This window comes from Coturnix japonica, chromosome 4 (assembly GCF_054131305.1).
Source record: "Coturnix japonica strain WE chromosome 4, WE-NBRP24, whole genome shotgun sequence".
NCBI classification, from domain to species: Eukaryota; Metazoa; Chordata; class Aves; order Galliformes; family Phasianidae; genus Coturnix; species Coturnix japonica.
In genome coordinates, this window is record NC_140666.1 from 60959677 (window position 1) to 60987428 (window position 27752).

Here is a 27752-nt window from a genome sequence, read left to right on the forward strand (position 1 = left end):
TTGCTGCCTAAATGCACTCTTCAAGCCTTATAAATCCACTTTGCGGTTGGAAATGGTATCTTAGTCTTGGCAAGGCAGCACATTCTCCTGACCCATCTCGATGTGCAGTGGACTTCTGAAGCTGTTTATGCTGACTGGAGAGCCCTGCTTATCCTTCTGATGCTTCAGACAGCTGTTGTGGAGATAGGCCAAGTCCTGCCTCTAGGAGGAGTTCCTATTTATCTTGCTGGTCTGTTTGTATGGCTGTGGCATAAAAGAGCCATGAATGAGAGAGAGGAATGACCCTCTGAGGAACAGCTCATTGGAAGGTGCTGTAGAGAGGTGATGGCATTCTTTATACTTTGGTGCTGCAACATGTGTTGGAGGCACAAGGAATAAAAGAAGATACAGTGCATGCCTTTTTGTTCACCGCAGCACAATGGCTCTTTGCTGCAGAAGAGCTCCCAACCAGGTAGGGTCAACAGCTCCCTGAGGTTTCCAAAGGCTTTCCCCAGGTGTTATGAATGCATGAGGGCAGCCTGATCAGAGTGCAAGGTTCCTGGGGATCAAGCAAGGTCATTCTCCACTTCCAGTTCAGAGCAATACCAAGTTTGTTTACAAGAAGTCAGACACTATATCAAAGCTAAAGTTTTTCAAAGGTACGCTTAGAAGTAGCAAAAAACAAAACAAAACAAAACATGAAAAGTGCTTTTGTAGTTAGAGTCTGAATCCTTCTTTGATTTTACTTCTTTCTTCTACTCACATTCAAAGGAGAAGATTTTCCATTTCTGTGGCAATGGACTTGTTCGCACCCTGTATACCATGCTCCAGATGCCCAACTGTGGCCACTTGCTTCTTCTTAAGGAAAGTGACTCTGCAATGGCTAACTCTTCCTCCAGAGCTGATGATGATGAGTCAGACTTGGATTGACAAGTGCTCGATTTCAGTCAAACTCCTTTTGATTCAAAAAAGAGTGAGGCAGAGAATGTTGAATCAATACCTGTGGATAACCCATCATCAGGTTGTTCCTGTTTTCTCCTGCTAGCTCTCAGAACAAGCCAAATGCTGAATGCTACATAACATGTATGGGTAACAACCCTTACCTGGGAAAGAAGTCTAAAGAAATTACAGCCTCCTTTTAGTGAAATATGCAGAGACAGGCACGTATTTAAATTTTCTGGATAGCTGTTTCTGAATTGGATTCTTGGTAAACTTCTTGTATAATGGTACCAGTTACACCTCAGCTTTACATTTATGTACTTAAGGATGACAGTACCTTAAAACACTGGGCATAATACATTTTATATAGCATCTAGCTGAAGTTTCAGTTTGTGGTAGTTCTTAACTTGGATTTAAGCGAGAATTTAAGGGCTACCAAACCATTATTGAGAGCTGCAGTTGTAGAGTGAGGCACTTAAGTTGTATTCTGATGTATTTTGCACTGATTTGTCCCTCAACTGAATTCTAGTAAATTTTATTTTACGTTGCCATAAAAAAAAAAAAAAGGGGCAACAGTGGGAGATATTAATAAATGCTCTTAAATGTAACTGTAATACGCATGTCAGAAGCATGAAAACTGATCAAGCAGATGTTAATTTATGTATCATTGGCTTTTTGTTTATGGATTTCAATATCTGCAGATTCGGGAAGAAAAATTTGCATATTTAGTGTTGCTGAAAATATGCCCCTTGGAATTCCACAAAGAAGCTTAGAAGCTTTTATGCTAACTTTTTTATTCAGGACAATACAGGATGGTTTATTTTACTCTGACAGCTAAAACATACATTTCTGTATTCCTTCAGGTATATGAAATGTTGCACTCCATTATTTGAGTGTATATAATATAAGTAAAGCACTTTTTATATAAGACCTGTTCATGTATTAATTTTTATGAAGCCAAATTTTAGTATAATGCCAAAGCTAGTAGAAAAGTTACTAAGGCTGACAGCAACATAATTTTAGCCTTGCACTCATTCCTAACTAAAAATGTTTATGAAACTCAGCAATGAAAGTAAAATGATGTGGCCCTTACTATAGGATAATGTTGTAATTCTTCCTAAAAAAAAAAACCACAATAAAGCCTGTTAAAACATTCTACCTTGTTTCTATAAAACATCTGTTCATAAATCACTGTTATCAGGAGAATTTTTTGTTAGCTTTTGATTTTGCTGAATTGGCTTTAATTCTTCCATAGGAAAAAAACATTGACCTGATCATAGAACCATAGAATCACTGAGGTTGGAAAAGACCTAAAAGATCATCCAGTCCAACCATTCACCTATTACCAATAGCTCCCACTAAACCAAGTCCCTCAACACAACATCCAGTCTTTCCTTGAATGCCCCCAGGGTTGGTGACCTCACCACCTCCCTGTGCATTTCATTCCAGTGCCTGACCACCCTTTCTGAGAAGTAATACTTCCTAAAGTCCAGCCTGAATCTCCCCTGCTGTAGCTCGAAACCATTCCCTCTGGTCCTGTCACTAGTCTTGTCTTGTGGTGATGTTCTCCTGCAAGTTTTTATTGTATTTTTTAAATGATAAAATGTTACATGATGAGATAAATTGTTACAATCTTGTTTGTAATCTTCATACTTGAGCCATGTTTTTCATTTGATTTGTTCTTCACTCTTCCAAGACCCACAAGACCCATATAATACAATGCTTTGCTTTCTTTCAGACTTGCTGAAGATACCCAGTCTTTTCACTGCTTCACTTATCTCATTCCTCAATGGTGCCTGGCATCATTTGCTCTACTAAAGCATAGCTATGATCTGATTTGTATTTGCAAACCTAACTATAAGCTTTTTGTCTTGTGGACAGGCTATTAATTTTTTAAGGTGAACTCTCTGAACATAAAACAGTTATTCAAAAACTTTTGCATTTGAAAGCCTTTGTTTAAATAATGCTTTGTGTCTAGCACAATTTATTTGAACGTGGCTACTAAGGCAGAGTGTGAGTGGTAGAGGAATTCTTTAGGAAAGATTTGTATGAGCAAAAGGCTAAATGCAAACTCATGGTTCGTCTCTGATCGTACTGCTACTTATCTATTCATTAAATTAATAATTAGATGATTAAGGCTGACGACACTAATTGCACCTTACTAGTGACTATTCATAGTCTATTTTAAAGTACTGGCTATTCCCACTTACTGTACCACAGGCAGAAGTCCTCTTTTAGGTTAAAAGTGCTCTGTGCATCCTGCAGTGTTGCTTTCTCCCTTTCCGTGGCACTTTCTTCTAGCACATCTGCTAATAACTCCAGAGTTGGTTGGTCAGATTGCTGTGCTTCAAGGACAGAACCAGTCTGCCAAATTTAACTGTAAGTCATGGAGATCTTAATTTGCAGGAGTTCCACAGAGCAATGTGGCTGATTAAAATAAGTAATAAGCATTTTATTGTGTATTGAGTGCAAATTTTATTTTCAGTTGTTTAAAAAGGTGCATGTACATGCATACATGTAGGGAGGAATGCTATAAGAGGCTGGTGTTTGTTTGTTTGGTAGGTTTTTTTTGACAGCATTTTCTTATACAAGTAAAGACCAGGCCTTGACTACCATTGCTGCTTCTATTTTTGATCACACTCCTAAATCTAAGGGTTAGAAGATTTTCTGGAACAGAGCTTTCATTTTTGCCACAGCTATAAAGAGGAAATCCATCTGTAATGTGTTTAATTACATGTTAGTTTCCCTTGAGTTGCTTAATGTTTGATGACATTTTTTGAGGATTATATTACAGTGTATATATATCATGTGATCAGGAGAGAAAGGGGAGAAGCACCTTTCTTAGGAGGAGTGCAATACACTCTTCTGCACAGTGTTGCACTGAAAAAGTTCTGTGGACTTAGAAGAGCTAAGCAACTTGTTTTGGCAGACCTGTAACATTGCTCTGGGGAAGATGATGTTTTGCATGAGCTTTTCCTGGGACAGGTACCCAAGTTAGAAAATATTCCTCAAAGTCTCTACAGCTTTGATTTATGTGTGCTTCAAATTCTAATAGTCAACAACAGGTCATACAAAGATATCCTATTGTCCATCCACTCATGCAGCTGAAGATGCTGCTGCTTTCATTACTTTCTGCATAACTGGAGAGGTGATAGAACTATTCCTTTCCTCTGGGTGCTCCCATATCCACCCTAGGTAAAACCAGCCCAAATGGTGGTTTGATTGTTCGTTTCTATTTTTAATTTAAAAAAAAAAAGATAAAAATGACAACAGCAAAAATTAGGTTCTCATACCACAGTTATTTGAGCGCATAGTAGCTTTAGGAGTATGTCCCTGAATGGTCTCTCAGTTAAATGATAAAATGATACCAATAGTTACTCTAGTGCTTTAGATGGTGGAAAATAATTGCAGCTGATGGTGTCTTAAGGGTAGAGCTTGATTTTGAGAGAATGTTAGCATCCCTAGTGTGATCGAATCCTTGTGCTGGATATTAATTTTGCTAACAGCGGGGTGGTGGAAGTCTTCAGAGGTCTTTAGACAAAGGAAAGGAAAATCTGTGTTGAAGAGGAGAAGCAGGGACACACACCAAATAAGGCTGTTCAAACTGATATGTTCAGTACCTCTGGAAAAAACCAAGGCGCAGAAATGGATGAAATGCCTCTCAAGCAGTATATAAATTCACAAGCCAGTTACCAGCACATATTTCCCTCTTTCCTGAACCTTCATGAAAAGAGGAAACACAGGCTGTGAAAGTTAACAAGAACCATTTGAAGGCCTCTTTCTTCCAAAGCAGAAGGGAAGAAAGAACACTTTGGTCTTTTCACATTGATTACCTTCGTGTTTCACATACAGGAAAGAGTACATTCCACCACATCTGCTTCGGTCTTGGTTGAGAAATAGACTTCAATTTTCCATTCCTGGAAACGTATTTTCTCTTTGGTTTACAGAATTTAGCTGCTTGCCACAGCCTAAGAATCCAGCCCAGCTCTGTTCATGTAAATATTATGCACGAGGCACCAACATACTGGTGCTGCAGTTGTCCAGTAACACCTCTATGGAGCCACAGACGTGTACACTGTCGTGTTTCAGATAAAATGCTAAAGGAATTCTCAGTTGAAGTCTATTAAATGTATGCAACTTCCTTGTTCCACACGTCTTTAACAGGACAAATCCTTGCTATCTTGTTAAAAGTTATAACTTCTCTGTTTCTTTTATCCTCTTTTCACAGTTTCAAGTTTATTTTTTTTTAATACTTTCTTTTGAAAACTAAACTTTAATTTCTTTTTCCCCCCCTCTTGTCATTTGTTTTGATATTCATAGCCTGTATTTTCTTTTCTCCTTCTCTTGTTCATGCACTGACCATTATTCTATCCTAAAAGTAGATTATTCTCAATGTTTGACTTATTTGTTTAGGTGTTTATTCAGTGAATATAAAGCTATTGAAAAAATTCAAATATTGAAACACTTCCTCTCAGTTTGAGCACTTGTATATTACCTGAGAAGGTTTTTTAAATAGTAGACCTTTGAGAGTTGGAAAAAAAAATCCAATAAAACAGATCAAAGAACCAACATTTATGAGAACTATATATTAAAAGAGATTTTTGAAATCTATTGTTTAAATTACTTTTCCTTTTGGGGCAACTGCAAAAGTACTTAATAAGCTGGTTTAGAACAAGAGCTGGAAGGAAGTAAAAGAATTCTAAGCATTTTCTTACTTTCCACTTGTTATGAAGAGCAGTTCATTGCTCTGCCAAGTCTGCTTTCAGTTTGGTTGTTTGGTCCAAATAGAAGCCCAAGAAGTTTTCTATCTGAAGAAAAATTATTTGCATTGTTCATGTTTATGTATACGATTGTTCTGTGTGTCCTAGCTTTTGTATTACTGCAGCCTTGAGCTTGACATAGGGACATTCACTTAAATATATACCATTATTTTTTAGGTCTCTAAATAGAGATGTTGAGGAGAAAAAAACAGGGACACACTGGATTAGCAGTCTGCTATGGTTTGGAGAGTAAGGAACTTTGGAATAGAACCAAAAAAATAAACAACAGAGAAAGAACAGGCAGAACTTCTTGATTAAAACAGGTTATAAGATGTGCCAGAGTAGAGAATCTGCTAAAGCTACTAAGGTGGCTTTTCACTAACTACTCATTTAAGGCTTTGGCCTTATTCTCATAGCTTAGACAGATGTTAAATAGCCTCCCTGCAGAGCATAAATATAATCTTGCCCTGATGGGCAGGCTACTGTCCCACACAACTGGTGGGACCAAGTGAGGTAAGCCATATAATCACAACAGGACCAGGCTCATTTTTGTAAAGGCACAAGCCAAACCTAACTAAAGAGGTTTTCCAGCGCTTCTGAAAGTTAGCATGTCTTTGTTAGAAGTGCCCAAATATTACTTAAAGGATACAGTCTGGACAATCCATGCCTTAGGTTCTGTTTTTTTGTTTTTTTGTTTTTTTTTCCAAAAAGGTTTTATTGAGGCCAAAAAGTCTAGTCACATCTTCCTGTCTGACAGAAAAGTCATCCCCCTGCACTACAGGCAGACAATTTTGAGCCTCTTTCTGCACAGTTTGTTTAGTTCTACTAGGTTATTCAACAAGAACTGACAGAACTAAGTCTGATTCCCATAAAAAGGTTTTAAAAATAGATGTCTGAATTCCTTTGAACATCTTAACATTTGGGTGTACAGGATTTAGGTTTTGACACTCATTCTACTCATTCCAGTGAGTCTGACCTTCCTTGTAAGGGAAATGCAAGCTCTTTGCAGATTTAGATGTGATCACATAGAAATGATATTAAATAGTTTAATAGTTTAAGTATCAAGATCTCCATGTTTTATTATACCAATAATTAGGTAAAAAATGTGAGCAACTGGTTGTGGAAATTTATGCACAGTGAGCCAGGGTTGTTTGTTTGTGTGTGGTTTTGGTGTATTTTCTGTTTATTTACTTGCTTGTTTGTTTTAATGGTTGTGTGCTTGCAAGAGGAAGTCATTCTCTCAGTTTGTATTGCTGGGCTATTTTTGCTTAGTATCTTTTTCTTTCTTTCTGTCTTTTTCAAGAGATGCTCTCTACTCCTGTAACACTCTTAAGACCTCCTCTGTCATTAGTTTGTAATCATCTTTCTTGGGCATGAATGGCCAGATTTTTGTTCTCTCCTGAAGCATGTCGGCACTAAAACTTTCTTCTCTGCTGGATACACCACTTCTGATAAGTGCTTAGATTATATTTGCCTTTGAAACATGTAGATTATATTGGCAGGTGACAGCCAAGGTGTTATCAACAAATATTGTCAACAAGATATTTTACCCCATAAACTTTCCTAGTTGATAAGTAACTTTATTTTCTGGTACTTTCAGAAATAGTATTTTTTGCTATTGGACATGCTCAGGCATCTCGGAGTAACCTATCAAACTCTATTATATTCTGTATGGCATTTCTGCTTGTTGATCTTATCTCCAACCTTTGTGTTATAAGCTGGCTTTGATAAGATACCGCTGGTTGAAATCACCGAATGAAACGGTTTTCTGAACAAATATTTGTAGATGCCTACTAATAGTAATCTCAACGCATTGCATGCTTTTTCTTTTTAAAACTCCGTAGTGAATGAAGTAAAATTCTTTATACTTCAGGTCTCCCCTTTTATTTCTAGGCTCAGTAAGAGTTAGTCACACTATCATATGCTTTATTGAAGGCCAGATAAATGATTTAAAAAATTAAGTAAAATAAAAGGTTTTATTTTATTTATTTTATTATTTTATTTTATTTTATTTTATTATATTTTATTTTATTTTATTTTATTTTATTTTATTTTATTTTATTTTATTTGTGTGTGTGTGGTGGGGGTCATTCAGTTACAAGTTTATTCCTCTGTATTTTTACTTCCACCTCTTCAATTTTTTTTCCCTTTTTTCCCCCACTGAATAATTGTCCCGGAGCCATGCATTTTGCTTAGATCAGATTTAGCAGTCTCTCCCAGATTACATTTTTTCTTTTCACAGTTATTATGTTCGCCATTTTTGATCAGATGGCACCATCCTCTGTATTGGAGAGCTATTAAAATATTTTCTTTACCACTTCTTGCTTCTTGTTCCAGAGATTCCAGAACTCTGGGATATGAATTATCTAGTCCTAAAACGAGTTTCTTAAATTCTGTTGAATTTTGTGGTTACACTGGTTGTGTTTATTTGCACGTCCATTAGCAGTAAGTAATCTCAAAGTGTAAAATATAGTTTTCACTTTATAAGTTCCTAAGTTAAAAACACCTACTTGGTAATTCACGTTCTCCAGAAATCATGGAAACTGCCTGGTAAACATTCCTTCAGATTGCCTGTAGAACTGACTGGCCTGTTGCTATTATCCAAGAAGCAATAAAAAGCAGAAGCCAACTGACAATAAATGTACCGTATGTTTCCCAGAAATTTAAAATCATGGGGTGAAGAGTCATTTGGCAGGAGAGTGGGCATTTTGATTTAAGTTTTGGCTTGTGTTCAGACTGTTGGCTTTTGACATTTCTTTAGTACATCAGAATGAAAATGGGCACCTTGAAATCTTGTATGTGGAGTTTTTATGTGTCTCTGTTCCAGTTCATTGGAAGTGTTGATGTCCTTCCCACTTCCTTTTGTCCTAAAACTCAAGTCTTTGTGCTCCTGTGTTTTGCTGTTATCTCCTTTATAGTCTTTCCAGACTCTTGCAGTCTTCCAGTCATTCCCTGACTTCTTTTGCAGCTTTCTCATCTTTCCATTAGGAACTGTGAATTACTGCAATTTTCTTTTGATGACTTGATGATTTTGAGTCCTTAATGCAAAAGTTCAGTTGCTTAGTAGTGCTTAGTAGTGCTTCCTATTACATAACAGGATTGTGAATTGCAGAAAATGTGCTATTAGTGTACCAGCTGTCAGGGTATAGATGTGTAGGCTTAGAACATTCCACAATTATGTATAGAGAATGCCTTGTTTTCCCTTTTGGTGTGAAAGGAGGAAATAGTGCATTAGACCTGCCATTCAGGAGGTCCCTTCCAGTGCTGTGTTCCCATGAAAAGCCATGGTCAACCATTGCCTTGGCCAGAAAAGTCCTCTCTGGGGTTACTTGAGTTACTGGCACCATTGATTGGAGCCCTTTCTGTTTTGAAGCGTTGGGAACTAGTTTATGGCTGGCTGTCTTTCTGGGTGGACAACATGTGATTTAACACATACTTTTCATTGCAAGACCACCCAACTGTGGTGCTCTGAGGGAGTGAACTGTGGTGCTTGACCATGTTTTTATGTGTTGTATTGATATGTATTGGCTGCGAGAGTATCTGGTTACGCATTTGAGCACTCCCTGGTTGTTCTTTAATTGCTTCTGTTTTGCTCGTGGCCGCTTAAAGTGTGATCTTGACTGCTATGCAGAACTCTTATTACTTAAGCTGTTGGGAACCTGTGCTTAGCATTAAATGCACAGCTGGTACAGCTGTGGCTACCTCACTCTGCCACTGTGGAAGCTGCTAGTCTCGCCAAGGAGCAAGCTTGCCAGAGCACTGACCTGTAAAGTGAGTCGCTTTAATATAGGGGTTGAGGAAAGCACTCCAGCACATGGCTGCTCCAGTATAGCTTGTAATGGTGTGAATGCAGTGCAGAAACCCTCTAATTCCCTCCTGTGCTGTGGGAGCTCTGTTTCTAATAAGGTTTGGTGAAAAGGTTTAGCAAGTGTGGAATGGAGTTACAAGGGTCTAAATTGACTGCCATGGGGTCTTTTAGAATAGCAACTGTTTCCTGGTCATCCAAACAAACCAAGCAGTCATTGGTTGAGACAGCTCTTGTCCCTGATATGGAAAAAACTTACTGCCAAGAGCCAGATTGTTATCTCCTGTAGTTGTGCACCTTGTTGTCTGACCTAGTATTGCCGTAGCAAACCAGGAAGAAAGTGCTAGAACAGGGCAGAACCCTACTGGAACCTCTTATGCAGTCTAATGAAAGTCTAAAGTGGTTAATTAAGTATTCACTATACATCTGCTTCACATATATTTACAGTATATGTAGCATACTCTATGTATGCCAAATCATGAGTGTTGTTCAGTAAGAAAGCATGGGAAAAAACATATAGTGAAGAAAATTGCCTCAAGAAAAGCCACTCTGGGGCAGGGTTTTCGCAGAGCAACTCTCAACCTGTTTTTTTTTTAAATCTTCTAGCAGGCAATGCTGGGGAATTGTCTGAAGTAACTAGGCTGATAGGCAAAACCAGTTCAGGATATGTGAGGATGTGCTGCTTTCACTTTCTTGGTGTGTATGTTTATGAAATGATGCGACAATGTGGCATTTACTCTTACAGTGACAAAGTGACAAGCTTTGCCTGTGTCTGCTTGTTGCTATGTTTGGTGAGCAATCCCTATGCAGGAGCGTTCCTCCTAATTTTCTGAGTTGATAATGCCCCTTTTTTTTTTTGGAGATGGATAGGAAAAGCGGTCCAAACGCTGTGATCCCCAAGCCTGTTGTGCATTGCCAGCATTGGTTTACAATAGGCAAGTAAAGTGAGGCCTGGTCTGGTATTTATCTGAAGTGCAGTTTCTCAGATCTTATTCCTGAGATTTTTAGTTTCTTTTTGTGGGATGTGTTAACTTTATGCCTACAGCAATCTCAAGAACCTTCTGATTTCCCTCTCAATGTGTGTTGTTACCCAAGTGCTGCTCATCTCTGAGACTATTCTGCTCTACTGGAAAGTGTATCTCTGTGATTAGTCTTGGATGTAGATGTCTTTCAGTTCTGTTTGCACTTTTTCTCAGGAAAGCCTCTTGATTGTAGTCACAGTGTTCCATTTTGCAAACACAAAACATAAAATATTTATTTATTTATTTTTAAATTAAGGCAAAATCAGCATGGCTTCTAATGTGAACTTTTTTGTAGCTACCGAATGGCTTATGTATTATGTGTAATTTTTTAAAAATTATGTTTTAATTAAAAACTATCTAATATGTAGTTCTGCAGAAAGCTCTAGATGGTATATTAAAAATGCTAGTGCCTGACTTGTGTGCCTCAGTGCCTTCCCTGACTTTGTTTTGAGGGATTTTCTTAGTAAAAAATCTCTTGATTCATAGAGCAAGTGAGCATCCCTGCAAGGGCAGGAATATCTTGATTATGCGGAATCATGAAATATGCAACATGCCTCATTTTTCTGCTGAACAGGCAATTTAACTTCCTAAGGCTGGCAATATACTTCTTGAAATATTCTGCAGGGTATTTACAACCTGCTATAGAGGGACAAAAGTTCTCTTTGAATTGGTTGAATCAGTCTCCCTTTTAATTATTTTTTTTTTTTAAATATTTTGAAAGACATAACTATTTCATACAGTTGGTAATAAATGCATGAGTAATTCTTCCTGTAATTTGGCAGAAATTATTTTTGGAGTAAACTTTCCAAACTGTAGGGGGCTTTCTTAGAAATTATGTGGGGCAGAACCTAATCCTGAAGGGTAAAAAAAAAAAGTACTAAGTCTGGCTCTGGTTATTTTCCCTAAACAACTGTGAATAGAGGAGAATTTGCAGGAGGAGGGGTCTTTTAAATTTTCATTCTCTATGCAATTATTTGTTTTTATTCAGTCTTATTTCTCTTTATTCTTGCTTTTCTGAAAACAAACAGCAATAAAAAGCCTCCCCACCTACCTTTACATATGTAGCCATTTATCTCAGTGAATGTCTGCATTTGTTTCTACGTTGTCTGACAAGGTTCAGTAGCTTGCATCGTGGATTTTGGTCTTTACCTGGAGGAACTTGGAGAGTCCCTGCCATGCCTGCTCAGCCTCTGTGCTCAGGTGCTGTACATATAAGGTACTGGTAGAGAGGATATAATTTGAATATAAGCCCCTAGAATGCTACTTAGAAACACTGTTGAATGTGAGGTCATTGTGGTAGTTTGAAGAGAATGGATCAAGTTGTATTCCTCAGGAATTTCCATTTAAAATACTACTAGAACCTACACTGTAATAATTCAAACACACAGTATAACAACGGGCAGATAAAGTCCTTTGAATAGGAAGAGATCCTCAAAGGTTATCTTGTCTAACTCTCCTGCAATAAGCAGGGTCATCTGTACTTTGATCAGTTTGCTCAGAACCCATCCAGCCTGGCCTTGAATGTGTCTGGGAATGTGGCATCCACCACATGTCTGAGCAACCTGTTCCAATGGCTCACTACAACTACCATAAAAAACTTCTTCCTTATAGCCAATCTAAATCTCCCTCTTTTAGTTTGAAACCATTTCCCTTTATCACAAAAGACCCTGGTAAAAGCCTGTTGCCTTCTTATAGCCCTCCTTTACATGCTGAAAGGCCACTATCAGGTCTCCCTGGAGTCTTATCCAAGCTGAACAGCTCCAGCTTGTCCTCCTCATAGGTGAGGCATTTCATCTCCTGTATCGTTTGTAGCCTTACTCTGGACGCTCCGCAGCAGGTGCACATCTCTTCTGTTCTGTGGATTCAGTACTCCAAGTGAGGTCTCACCAGCACAGAGTAGAGGGGCAGGATCACCTCCTTCACCTTGCTGGCCATGCTTCTTTGAATGCAGCCCATGATATGATTGGCTTTCTGTGCTGCGAGGACACATTGCTGACTTAGGTCCAGCTTAAAGATCTGCCCTATTCTTTGTCCCAAGTAACAGATGCACAAATAGGTTTTGGCTCTTAGAACCAGGAATTCTTTGTGTTTCTTTGTATAAAGTAACTAAATTGCTGTTTTTCAGATTTTAGTGAAGAACAACAATTTTATGTGAAGCAGAAAATTTGAGTAGGATGTATACAAAGATAAACATCATTTGGAGATTTCAGAACACAATGCCTAATTCTGTTTTGATGCATCCCATGCAACCTCACAAATTCTCTCATTGCATTGGAGTAACTCCTAGTGACAGAAATCACCTAGGTAGAGAACATGCATTTAGTCTCTTCAGTGCCTTCTTGAGTAGCCAGATGCCTGTAGCGTGTCCTGTTGAAAACTCCTTTAATGGCTGAAAAAAATTATCACTGCGTGTGGTGTCTATAATACCAATTTCTTAGCTTAAAGTTTGTGTTCTTTTCCTTTCTCCACCTTTTAGTAGCTCAGGGCAGCTTTGGAACACCTGTGATTGGTGCCAACTGGCAGGGCAGAGCTGTAGCAAGCTGTGCAGATACTCGCAGTGTGTTTACAGGTGGTGCTGATAAGGCTGATTGCATGCAATTCTCCTTAGAATCCAACATAATGGTTGCGTCATACAGTTTGCTGAGGTGAAGCAGAGGTTGAAAGGATATAGCAGATTTTTTTTTCTTTTCCTGCTCCAGTTTTAATTTGTTAGCACACCTGCAAGTCTGGCATTTGTTTTGTTGTTTGCTTCTCCTCTTTTCAATATATATAAATGGCTCACTGGAGGCAAGTCTGCCTCCAGTTTTATTTCCAGCTAACTTCACTTTGTGCTGCTGCTTTTCCTCCACCCAGACTCACCACGCTATCCTTTTTCTTCTCTCTTTAAGTAGCTTGCAAGAGGGAATTGGTGAATGCTGGTCTTGGAAATCTCTATAGAAAATAAGAATTTAACACATTAGTCATTTATAAATTCTTTTCAATGTCCAAATGTAAGGGTAGATGTCAGCGCTGGTAAGAGGAACGTAGTTTATCATTCCATAGGGACAAAATACGAAGAGCATGACATCTGGAAAGTTTGGTAATATAAATATGAACAACTGAAAACAGATGGATAATGAGGAGCTCATCTCCTACTACAAGTCGTCCTGCTTTAAGAAAATGCAAATCTGTTTTTACTACCTGGCAATATTTTAAAAAGGACTTGCTGTATCACAGAGGAAGTTGATAATAAAGAAACAGAATTCTTCTGTTCTCTGTGGGGCTAGGATTTATTCACACAGGTGAGTAAGAGCATTGGGGTCAAATGCTTCAAAATCTGTTACTGAACAACTAAGCTTCAGAGGAAATAACTTATAAAGGTGATAAATGCACAAAAAGTATGTCCCATTTACATAGCAAAATCAGCAAAGTGAGGAGTTGCAGGGATCAGTAGAACTAATATTAATTATTATATAGAATTAATATTGACAATTACTCTTAAAGTAATTACACATAATATTAATGTATTAACATAATTAGTCTTGTAATTACTCATGTAATTATTGTGTTAAATCCTTATCCATCCAAGTGAGAAATGATTAACACTAGTGACACCAGTTTAAGCTTCAAATTGGTCATAACTTACTGGGAACAGCTCCAAATCATGCACTGTGTTCTGGAGGTGACAAATTGAAGGTAAGCTGACAGCCACAGCTAAATTATGCCTTTATGTGCTCTAGCATATGTGTTCATATTCAGGAATACTAATGGAAACAAAAAAACCCTATCACCTTATTTGCCTTCTTTTTCTACCCTTCTTTTCTACTGCCAGTAATTCTGTCTAAGATCACTACCTTGGTCACTTTTGCTTCTTAGCAAGAGCTTGCTGGAGTGGCTGCCTGTAAAAACTCTATAAAAGAGTGCAGGTTTAAACACATGGGCTTTGCATTTCCGTAATGCTTGAGTACACAATGAGGTAACACTGTAAATGGAAGCTGCTCCATAAATCAAACCATATATTTTTTGATGTTTTAAATATTCTGCAAAGAACCAAATTACAGGAAATACTCTTACAGATGAGCCAGTCTCTTCTGAAAAATGAAATCTAAGAAGATACCAGATGCTTGCTTTTATTGGATCCATAAAATTACCTTATGAAATCTGGTTTTCTAATTGTAGGTTGTGCAGGAGAAATCTGGGAAACAACCAGTGATCAGGGGATTTAAGATAAGCAGAGGTGAGCAGGTACAGCAGGTTTCTGTTTTCCTTGCTTAACCATACGTGTTTTGAAAATACTAATACTTAACTAATCTCTAGAGCCCAAAGACATTCTTGGGTTTACATGGGGGGGTTGCGGCTGGGGTACTGCAGTATGTGTGGGTTGGAGGTGAGGGTGGACTGCTGGTTGCAGCTGACCAGGGCTGTTCTGCACTGATGTGTCTGAGATGAAGCTGCAATGAGAAGAAAACGGTGCTTTTCTTACTCCTTGGGAGTTATGCAATACTTTGGCAAGGACAAAAGTCAGTTTGATGCTTCTAGGTAACTTTGAGTTTCCAAAGCACTAACAGCTATATCGAAGTGTTGAATTTACCTTTTTTCCCTTCCTCTCTTGGCAGTAATTGTAATTATAATGAAAGCTACATAGTTAATCTGTGAGTGGTTATTTTTTTTGCTTCGTATTACACAAATAATCAAATTAAGTGCCAGTTGTTGCAGATGCTGTTCTTCCAGTGGATGCTTATATAACATACTGTGTGAGATAAGTCCATGATGTTTTATACTTGTTCTGGTACACAGGAACCTTGTACAGAAAGCTGAAGTCACTGCTCTTGCTTACAGAGAATGCCTTGCCACTAGCTTTGCCAAGGAGCTTTTGTAAATGAATGGACCGACAGTTTAAATTCGGCCTGCCTATCTCAACTATAGGAATCTCATGATCAGTGTCTTATTCAGTGGGCAGTTACTGAACTATGGCAGGCTGTAAGTGACAAAAATAACAAGAGATGTTATTCCCCATCTAAAAGTATGCATCATGCTTATTCACAAACAAAGCATATAGTGTTGGTGTGGCTTTTTTTAGGTACCATTTTAGCTTCAAGTGTTGAAATGTTATTGTAGGCTGACAGCTTATTTTGAGTGAAATATTCCTGTGAACTTTCAGTGCAGGTAACGTAATCAAAACTAAGAGTTTGCTGAATCAGGGCCTTAGTACATCTCACAAGTAGGTTTGTGTTGGCACCTTTTCATTAGAAGCTGTTGTAAACAACAGGTGCGGGCTGTCATACTTTCCTTCAGTGAAAAATAAACTAACATTTGACCATACATACATTTTTCAGATTGTTTTTAATAAATGTCTCAAAATTATTGTATAGCTGTATTGAGACCAATGTTTATTTCTAACCAATTGTAAATTTCTAAAACTTACATTCAAACACATGAATTGCACACTATTTTATTTTATGCAAATTTACAATATGATTTATTCTTTAATAAAAATAACATTATTTACTTAGCAGGTATATTATGAGGGAAGTCTGTGTCCACCCTGATTCCATTTAAGCCTTTTACTTTTTAACACATGGCTCTATCTTCTAAAATACATTTATCTTTAGAGGTGTTGAGTGATGTTTAAGAAGAGAAATGTTTAGAATACTTCAGTGATTGACACCATCTGCTTTGACTACAGCTGATTTTTGTAAACCCTGGCTGTGAATATGTCAGTGTTGGGCAAAGGTAATTTGGCTCTGTGAAGCAGAAAAGAAACCTTGAGCTTACTGCGGGGAAACTTAATGTTTAAAGCTAGGCTGCTTCTGGCATTCCTATCATAAAACAGCAGGATTTGACTTGTCGGCAAGCAAAATGTTCAAGCCTGGCTCATTTGCATCATTTGTTAAAGGTGACCAGTTTCACCATCAAAACAAAGAAATTGCTGATGCAGAAAGTTGAAGTCCTTCTCCAGACACCAGGGAAGGGAAGGAACTGAAAAGACTGGCATGCATTTGAAACAGGATCTGGTGTTTTGCCTCACTGAGCAGTGATTATGGTAGTGATGAGTAGTATCCTTAGGAAAAAAGGAAAACATCCATAGGTCACTCTGAGAGTAGTGCCTCATGTTTATTTTGATGGAGACTATAACAATTTCAAAGACCAAAATAACACAGTAGAGTAAGTTCTCAGCTACAGAGCACTGGTTTTCAATATAATCACTATTAGCCAGTTCTAAGGTGATCAAGATGTTCTTCATTTTGTGTTGTGACATCTATGTATGGTCATCTGGAATGTTGCTTATCTTTCATGTTGCTGTTGTTATTGCTGAAATGCTCCACCCACCACCTTGCTGTGCTGGCATCCACTGTTTGGTCTCCCTGAATTCTCAGCTAGCATCAGTGATTGTCAATGCTGTTTTTCCCACATGGGAAAAACATTCAGTGACACACCTTTACTTCATACACAGTCGTATGCCATTTTGCCCCTCTGCTGCTGTCTGTCACATGGCTACAAAATGTAACAGAATATTGGTGAAAAGTTTCAACCTCTACTGCTGTACTGCCAACGTCTGCCTCTGATATTGTGGGCCAGCATAATAAAACAGGAGGCATTACTTTTGGAGCAGCCCCCATATTTAGTAGTGAGATGTAATGAACCAAATGCTAAGTATGAACAAAAATATCAATACCTTTGTAGTGGAGGATCAATGTGAGTACTGTTAGTCCTTGTGTAAAGCCTGTCCCATAGGACAGAAAGGTCGGAAAGATTTTGGACTTCCCTGCTGCTTCCGTGAAGTATTGAATGTTTTCTGAATTGGAAGGGAAGATTTGATATTTTAATTTCCTCTCCATCCCCTAAATGTCATAATTGTGAACTGAACTAAGTGAGAAGCAGTCAGAAAACTAGTTTGGGCAGCAAAAATCCTATATATCATCCTGAATAATTTTTGTTTTACCTTGTAGAAGATGCTTAGGAAATCCTTTTAAGGTGCTTCCTGATCTCTTTGTAGCTTCGGATGTAAAAGATCAGAATGGTTAGGAACAGTGTGTGAAACATAAAATATTGTGAGATTTGCTATTTAATGCTTGGCTTCTTTACAAATGCCTATTTAGATCCATTGACCAACTGTGCTGATGAGTGTGATGTTAATGTAACTCCGGAGAAAAATGGCCAAGGAAAGGAACACCTTTGGAGAATTCTAGAAATATATAAACCCAATTAGGATGGCTTTGAAGCTTCCCCCTCCCCCCCCCCCCCTTCACCCCCCTTTAATTTTGTCATTAAAATACTCTTTCTGCATTTTTGTATAGTCTTCTTGTATGTTGGAGTACAGTGATTTTTTTTTTTTTTAATACTTTTATATCTCGTAAAGTGGGATAAGCAGTGCATAAAATAAGGGTTTAGCAGAGAAGGACTATTTTAACTTATAATGTTGAACTGGTCACAGGAGTATTGGTGTTTCTGCTATGCTTATTTTCCCCTCTTTCCCCACTCCTTGGCTGCATAGATGGCCTGCCTATAAAAATTCAGCAAAGCAATTATCCCTATTACATATCAGACAACTGAATTCATGGTGCATGAACCACTTTAATTCTACTATTTAATATTTTGAGAGTTTAATATATGTGTATATAAATATACTATTGTCCTTTTAATTAGTTTTTGACATTACGTATTTTTTAACCAAAATTTTGGAACTTGCTTGCCAGACTTCATCAATTGCACCATTTGCAATGAGTAGTGAAGTAGTTGTTTTCCAATACCCAGACTTTGAATTGGTTCCCACAACCTTCATTATAAAGAACTCCTATTGATGCTTTCACATCAAAAACTAAAGAAAGGCCACAGTTGAACAAAATCAGAGCCTTATTAATAATGACAAGCAATAGCCTTTTATTTAGGTGTCTTATAAATTGCTGGTGGCAAATTAATATAGTTGAATGTATGCTGTGTATGGCAGTCATGCATGTTTAACGGAAGAAAGGAGAATAAAACTCCACAAAAAAAGGTAAGAGCTGTAAGTTTCACTTATGTGCTATCAGCTTAAATTCCTGCCTGTTCTGAATGCTCACTACTTCTCAACCTTTCCTCATTGTATTTCAGACTGAATTTTATATATATATGGTGTGCATCACAACATTGTATAGTTTGTATGTTTTCCTCCCATCTTTGAAAATGATGGAGCAATGTCTACAGATGTATCTATGCTTTTATCATAGAGTCATAGAATTACCAAGGTTGGAAAAGACCTCCAAGGTCATCCAGTCCAATTCCCACCTGTCAGCAATATTTTCCACTAATTCATGTCCCTCAGTACAACATTTAAACATTTCTCGAACACCTCCAGTGTTGGTGACACTACCACCTCCCTGAGCAGCCCATTCCAGCACCTGATCACTCCCCTGGAGAGGAAGTATTTCTTAACATCCAACCAGAATCTCCCCTGGAGCAACTTGAGGCCATTCCCTCTAGTCCTTTTGCTAGTTATATGGGAGAAGAAGTTGACACCCACCTCACCACAACTTTCCTTCTGGTAGTTGTCAAGTGCAATAAGATCACTCCTGAGACTCCATTTTCCAGACTAAATAATCCCAGTTCCCTCAGCTCATTCCTCATAAGGCTTGTGCTACAGGTCCTTCACCAGCTTTGTTACCCAACTCTGGATGCAGTCCAGGGCCTTGATATCTTTCTTGTACTGAAGGGCTGAAAAATGAACACAGTACTTGTGGTGTGGCCTCACCAGGGCTGAGTATGTAGGGATGATCACCTCCCTTCTGCTGCAAGACACCTCCAGATCCATTTATTCCACACAGTCTTACAGCCACTCTGTCCCAAACTTGTAGCATTGCCTGGGATTGTTGTGGCCAAAGTGTAGGACCCAGCACTTAGTCCTATTGAACCTCGTTGCACTGGCTTCCAGTGATGCAGCCTGTCCAGATCTCTCTGTAGGGTTTTTTTTCCCCCCAGGCAGATCAACACTTCCTGCCAACTCGGTGTCATCTGCAAACTCACTGGGGGTACGCTCAGTGCCCTCATCCAGGTCATCAATAAAGATATTGAACAGAACAGGCTGCAATACTGACTGCTGGGGAACATCACTTGTGACCGGTCAGCAGCTGGATGTGATTCCATTCACCACTGCTCTCTTGGCCTGGCCATCCAACCAGTTCTTTATTTATCAAGGAATGTACATCTCCAAGCCATGGGCTGCCAGCTTCTCCAGAAGAATACTGTGGGAGACAGTGTTGAAGACTTTGCTGAAGTCTACAGCCTTCCCCTCATCCTACCAGGCAGGTCACTCAGTCATGGTAGTAAATCAGGTTGGTCAAGCAGGATCTTCCTTTCATGAACCCATGCTGTCTAGGCCAGGTCCCTGAATTGTCTTTCACATGCTATGTGATCTCCCTTAAAATGATCTCCATTACCTTTTCTGGCACTGAGTTCAGGCTGACAGGCCTTTAGTTCCCCAGATCCTTCTTATGACCTTTCTTGTAGAAGGAGACACACTGGCAAGCTTTCATCCTATGGGACCTCTCTGGTTGACCAGAATGCTGATAGATGATGTAAAGTGGCTTGGCTATCATCTCTGCCTGCTGCCTCAGCACCCTTGGGTGGATCCTATCTGGCCCCATGGACTTGTGACAGTACTGGTGGAGTAGATGATGCTTTATTTGATTGAACTTGACAGGGAGCTCACGATTCTGTTTTAGTTACTTATTAAACCTTAAGAATTACACTTCCTGGTCCAGATTGCGCAGGCTGTGAATAGCTTTTCAATTTGAGGTATGCTTTGCATGTAACTGAGTATTCATAGTAAATGAGAAATTCTTTGCAATAATTGAACTCCACAAAGTATTTGAGAAAAGTAAATGCTTTCTAGGTTTCCAAATTTTACCTACAGGCTAAGTCTTGTAGATATAATTATGGTTTAGGAGACATTTTAAGTGCTAGTTGAACCTTTAACATGCGTTTCCTCTGGAATAATTACAGGATGTGAAAATGGCTAAATGAAATGCGTATTCATAGAGATTAATAGAATTAGTTAAGCTACTTTTACCTTATGCTTAATTTATATTATGTCTGCAGTTACAAACAGACTGTAACAGCATGTGGGTTTTTTTCCTATCGTTTCATACTTGCTGAAGTGTTGTCTTATGTTTTTTACTTGCTGTTATGTGAACTGCTTAAAAAAGCATTTTAGAGTCTAGCAGGTAGTTGAATTTCAGACTGGCTCTGTTTAAAACAAAGCAGTAGTCTTTGAAGTTCCATCATTTTTTATTTAATTATTTATTTTTTTCTGAAAAGAACAGTAATAGAATTGATTCCATCACCTTCTAAGGAAAAAAGTTGAAAGAGAAACATCTTGGTTAGTAGTCCAAACAGCAAATGTATTCTGCAAGCATTTGAAATCAAGCTAGAGTCAGTCATAGTGGAGGCAGGGAAAGCTAATAAAAATCACTTCTCTGTCTGCACTGCCAAAATTGATTGAAAAGGTAAAAATAAAGACTGTAAGTATGGAGCAAAGTAGAGCAAAATAGAGTGTGTAGCTTTGTCTAAAGAATGTTAATAATACTAGTATCTTTAAGTAAAACATTTAAGTGAGCTGTCTTTTAAAACTGATTTGATATTTTAAAAAGTAAATAATGCATTGTCTTTGTGGCATATTCAGTTTTGATCTGTGAAGTAAAATACTGTTAAAAAGTTTATTGTCCTCAATCTCAGAAAATGGATGCATACCAGAAAACATCTGTTTAGAATTAAGGGAGAACTTGAAATCAGCTTATTAGATAATACTGTGGGAGAAACCAGTCACGTGTGAGTGGTGTTTCGGTATATTTGTGTGGGGTGACTCTTAATGTTGTCTGTTCCGGCTGCAGTGACTTTAAGCTTTGTCTAGGGGAGTAGGAGTGTACAGCAGCAGTCTCGAGCTAGCAGCAGCTAGCCATGGCTCATGGAGATCTCATTGGCTGCATACTTCAGCAGAGGTTTTGCTGTAAGGTGAACAGATCACAGTGCCCATCCTCTAAATATTCTGAGAATTCTGGGGCAGTGAACATGCCTCATGGAGCCCTGAGCATGAGACATCTTGGAGGAGCTGGGTCTTTTAGGGCATGGTGGATGTACTAAAAATGTACATATGCACTTAAAAAAACATGTATGTATATAAATATATATAGAAAGAAATGTTTCCAGGCATTTACCTTTCTAAAGGTAGAATTCTTTCTACACTAAAACAGGAGAGGATTAGGTTAGAGATTAGGAGCAAGTTTTTCATGCACAGGGTGGTGACGCACTGGAACAGGTTGTCCAAGGAGGTTGTGGATGCCCCATCCCTGGAGGCATTCAAGGCCAGGCTGGATGTGGCTCTGGGCAGCCTGGTCTAGTGGTTGGCAGCCCTGCATATGGCAGGGGGGTTGAAACTAGATGATCATTATGGCCATTTTCAATCCAGGCCATTCTATGATTCTTACGATTTCTTTTACAGACCTTTAAAATTCCAACCCAGGCTCACAATAAATCCTCTTTGTAGAAATTTCTTTATTCAGCGATTTTGTTTTGAATGTGGGACTATTTGGGTAAACTTGTTTTCCACTTGCATAATGTACTTCTAGTGAACTATTTCAGTACTTTAAGATACTGTTCTAATTTGGTTTAGAGTTAATATTTATTTCAGTGGTTACAGCAAACAGTGAAAAGGAGGCTTTGTTTTTTCTTTAAGGTCACTGAAGTATAAATGCAAAGGAGATTAAAAATCAATTATTAAATCCAGATTTCCTTTATTCTCATTTAATTTAAGTTTACCTCTCTTTGATGACTTCCTGTTAAAGTATTACACTAATATAGGAAATTAAAGATTTTCCTTATATACATTTCTGTATCATTTGAGTTACAGGATTTCTCATCTCTTTCCTGAAAAATGTACTCAATTAGACTGCTTATAAATTATAGTCCTATAAATTAGTTTTATATATTTTTATAAATTATCATTTACAAGAGAGATGTCTGGACAGAGAGGATACGTCCTATTCCTGTATACATTTTTAATCTTTTATTAATTATACTAGATTTATTTTAAGATAGAAATCTGCCTTTGCACCTTGTAGTAGGGTGCAGATACCAAAGGCAGATACTTCACGGGAGATGCAAGTAGGCATGTGGAGAAAGGATCACTAAACATGCATTCCAAATGAAAACAGTGTTATAAATATGGGATGTTTGGCCAAAGGGTGTATATGTATGAACTGCTGTGATACTGTGATGGCATAAGAGAGTTTATGGGCACAGCTGTGTGTGCTGAGTTAAAACACTTGAGCTGGGAAATCACATACTATGCTATCTTTCCTTTTTGTCACAGCGGCTTTTGTTACTTAAGGAATTTTTAAAGAAGAAAAGGAAGAAATACAAAGATTGGTTGAAGGGAAATAAACTTAGCAAATCATTAACATCAACAAATGTAATAAAGTACTAAGAAAAAGGAGAGACTGTAGAACTGGAATATTGACTGTTCTCTGTGCTTGTCAAAGAACATTAGAATACCATGCTTAAAGCATTTGGCTAAAACTTTAGAAGTGATTTTAGGATAGGCTTTTATAAGAATGTATCATTTGAATTAAAATGATACTTTTAGTATTTATTGGAATATCAGTGCCTTTTGAAAATGTGTTCAAACTTCTTTCAGAATGTTTAAAATTGTAGAATTAGCAATTATTAGCCAGTTGTTGCACTTCTGGGAAATGTGAATTTCTGGAAAATGTTGCTCTGTTTTCTAAGAAGTAAAGTTCTGCTCTGTTCAGGGGAATTCATCTGGAAAAAAAGGTTTCTTTGGGGGTGATGGGGACCATCTGTGGAATTCCAAGTATGTGGAAAACCTGGAACAGAGATGGACAAAAACTACGTTGGGAGGCAGAGGATTGAGGATAGGTCACTTTGGTAACCTTGCTTTGAGGAAAGGTCTGCATGCAAGTACTGACCTATCGACCCTTAATTATTCAAGGGTAATGTTATGCGCTCTTCGTGACTAAGTGGTAATTCCATGTCATAATGCTTCTAATCATTCTCAATTTTCATACTGTTTCCATGTATGTTTTTTTTTTTTTAATGTGTATGTGACAGACAGAACTGGTGGCTGTTATTTAGTATGCAGCCCCTATAGTTCAAGAACATTCAGCTCTGAAGTTTACAGGTGGAAGGAAGTGCCTGGAGATTCAGTTCACAAATTACTTTCTACTGCAGTGTATTAGTAACCTACTTCATACTGTGCTGAGGTGGACATTTTCCATTTGGAAATTTCTGTTTTCCATTCAGTTAACAAATTACTTAGTACTCTCCTTCCTCCAGAGCAATGAAGGCTGTTCAGATGGATAGAGGCATGACTGTCATTTCTCTTGCATCTTAGTGTGCCAACTGGATTATATCATTTAAGACAGGACTTCTGTCGCCTGCTTCTCCCTTGTTCGTCCCATTTTATTTACAGTATGTAAAAAAAGACCTACAGAATAGGTCTTTTAAAAGAAAACACAGAGCACTTTCTTGTATGAAGTTTACAAACAGAAGACTGCAGATCTGGTTCTTTTTTTTTTTTTTTTTTTTTTTTTTTTTTTAAATGGTAATAGCATATCATGTTGTAAATACAAGAGGTTTAAGTAATTATTCTGATTTTTATGGAGAATTTCCTAACTTCCTTACTTCTCACTACATCAGCTTAATAAGACCTTTAATTCTATCTCCTGTGGGTTTTTCTCCCCATCTATTTCCATTTTTAGCATTATTAAAACAAACAACAAAAAAAATCAACAAATACTGAAGTTTCGTAACATTTTTGTAATCATTTCTCATAGATATTTCATGCTGGAGGTGGGGTACATACACGTGGGTAGACATTTTAATTTATTTCACTGCTGATGAAATCCTGTTATTTTAAAGGAAAAGGTTGTGAATTTACAGAAACATACCTGGAAGGGATTTTAGGTGACCTATTGGATGCTCTGATTTTTGGTATATAACTGTTGCTTTTTCCAACATCTCTATTAAAAGTGTCCATAAACTCCATGTGGAAAATGTAGTTGCACTGGCTCGGCGTTTCAACCAGTAGTGCCAGCCAGTCTTTGTGTAGAGAACAAAATAGGTCTTTCGAGACTTGCCTGTGTCTGAGACTGGAAATAAATCTTCAGTTGTTAAGTGTAGGTGGACGCCACAGTTACATTTTTAACCTTATTCCTCTGAAATGTAACTTTGTGGTCTTCCCTTAAACTTACCGGCCTCAAACCTACCTGGGTAGTTGCTTTAAGAAGTGTAAACAGGTGACTCACAATGTCAATGCACGTGGTTTTTGTAGTACCTTTTCTCTATCACTTCTCCATGAAAAACACCAGAGTGTTTCAAGTACTAATTTTAGACTGGCTAGAATACAGCGTTCCCAATATTGACTATGCTGATTAGTCTCTATAGAGTCATGTAAACCTGGGGGATATTTGTTTGTACTTGAACTTCATAGAAAATATTTAAAGGTTGACTGTGTTTTAAGCAATTACATTTATTTACGATCCTGGTTTCTTTTCCATGAAGTGGGAACAAATACAGTGTTACTGCGTTTCTGCTGATAGGGAGGCATTGGAACCCTTTGAAGTGGAGTGGATTATTAAGTGCATATTGAAGCTGTTCATCAGCTTTTTGAAAATCAAAGACTTATGCAATTGAGAATTTATAGAATTTATGATTTGCTCTTAAAGCAAAATACTCTCCAAAATCTCAAAACGAAACAAAAAATCAATTGTAATGCTAAACAGTGGCCTCCTTTGTCATCTCATTTGTTTATGGTTATTTAATCCTGGAATAAATCTGACCTACTATCCTCAACTATGCATTCAACTCATCTTCTTCAGCTTCTTTGCTTACAGACCAGGGTGAAAGCATGTGGGAGATAGCAGATATGTGGAAGCCACTGCTCTGGGCCCTTTCCCACTTGTATGCTGGATAAGTAGTTAATTCTCGTTTCCTCTGTGCAGTCAAGAAAAAAAGTAATGACTTCATGATGCTATGAGTGGTTCTACTAGAGAGGAGTCCCCATGCTTCATGTGCAGTTCAGGAGGTGGATGAATGACTGGATGAATGACAAAAGGGTTTCATGGGCTTTGCACTCCAGTTCTGCTGCTTGTCAGCTACATTTAGTTGCTGCATTGAACCTACAGCTGCATGGGGGAAGCAGAGGAAGCTTTCTTGTGGCTTGCAGTATTTCTGTATGTATGGGAAAGAGTCGCAGCAAATACTGAAACCCAATGCATTCTGTGTCTTTGACACTGGTAGTGTAGCTGCCTTTCAGATTGGAATGGTAGTTTAGTCTTGCTGTACTAAGAAAATATTGGCATGTATTTGTCCAAAAGACATATGTATATATATGTGTGTGTGTGTTTATATGTAGGTATATATACAAACATACATGTAAAAGTATACACACACACATATATAATATATTGTACTTTCCTTGAAAACTGGTGGATGAAATTTCACAGTGGATATTTAGCTAGATGCTTGTCCTAATGTAGAGAAGAAATGGCTCAGTGTGTAAATGGCTGGATAGTATGGAGTGTTGTGCATAAAAAGCACATTAACTGTGGATGTGGGAAAGTATGAGTAAGAATGAAGGGACAAACCAAAGCAGACAAAGACTTCATTGCATAGGAGATCAACCTTAATTTTAATGCCTACACCTTGGAGAGTCTCTCAGACAACTTGCAGCACTATAATTACAGAAAAGCTGACTAGAACTTTACTGAAATTGTTAGAAATTCAGTCTATGGCAAAGTGGCAGTGGTTTTATTTCTGTAATGATATGAGAATGTTGTAGGAAAGGACTTTGTATTTTCCTGATAACATAATCATTGGAAAACCTTAGGGTACCTGGGAAAACTATGGGGGAAATTTAGTCTGAGAAGGCAAGATGGTGGTTTGCCAGTGCTGTGAGCTGTAGGTTTCCCTTCTGTTTGATAGTGCATGGGATATAAGACTTCACGGTTTGCCACCAATGACTACTTTCCTGTGGAAACACTGTTTTCCAAAGTCTAGTTTAGATTCTCCTCAGCAGAAGATTTATTTGTACCTTCTGGTTGTTCCTTCTTATTTATATGTTTTTTTAATTTGAAGTCTTTCATTTGTTTCACTGACGTGTCACTATAAGATTGCAAGATTGAAGTGGTGTTGCAGAAATTTTGGATGATTCTGTCCTATGTGTAGAATGAAATGATTTTAAAAACAGGTAGTTTAAAAGGGGAAGAAAAGTGGATTTAATACAGGTTGTAGTGATATTGCTAAGGTTGGTAATGCTCATTGAGAGATAGCCCCACAGTCTGTTTAGAAAACAGAAAGAATCTTTGTACTTGCAGCAAGTAGATAACGATGATATACTGACCTCTTTATATCAGGTAGATAAGGAAATTCAGCTTGAATCAGCTAATTTTGTGAAATCATACATTGTGCAATCAGGGTAAGGAGCTAACTGAGCATGCATGAATACTGGGTTTGACCAGTGAACGCGGTAAAATTCTGACTAAGGATCTTGCGACCACCACCATAAAAAGATGGAGCATGTGCAAGGAGACAGAACCCTATGTTAATGATTTTGAGGAAAGTATTGAACATGTATGTACTGACCAGGAAAGCTTTTGAATATCTAAGACAAGTAATATATATATATAAGGTGTAGGTAGAGAATATCCCCCATGCATCCAGCGTTGATAAGAAAGAATGCCAGCATTCTAAGCTTTATGGTATCAAATTCAGTTTCAGATGGGGTACTTTTGTCTTTTCAATCAACATTATGTGCTTACCCTGCTTCATGTCTATATTGCAATCATATTTTTCCCCGATAAAACATGTAGATACTAATGATTGCAAATGCATTAAATCAGTTTTGATCTATCATAGCTTTCTGACATTTGCAAACTAAACCCACTGATGAAAACTGATGTAGAGTAAAATTATGTTTCTGCAGTCAAATTGCATATTATTTATGCCGAGCTTACGTGTGTTACAAAAGAGTTACTCATTGACTTTTTCATTAGAATCCAGTCTTTTTGCCTAACAGAGGATGCATCATGAAACCTAGCAGCTCCTCATATTGTTGCACTTTTCTATAATCTTAAAAGCTTTCTGATGGCTTCTATTCATTTTCTCAATAGATTTTAATTACTACTGATCCTGAGCAATTTGTTTAATAAGGCCCCAACTGTCTGTGTAATTATTCCAATCTGTGCCTCTTTCTCAGCTTTTGCCTGCAAGGCTGAT

General features: G+C 37.9%; 1 protein-coding gene across 6 annotated transcripts in view; it reads left to right on the forward strand.

Annotated features, from left to right (window-relative positions):
* The window catches only part of BMPR1B (bone morphogenetic protein receptor type 1B), a 231485-nt gene that overhangs the window by 19426 nt on the left and 184307 nt on the right, over positions 1–27752 (forward strand). The window lies entirely within an intron of this gene.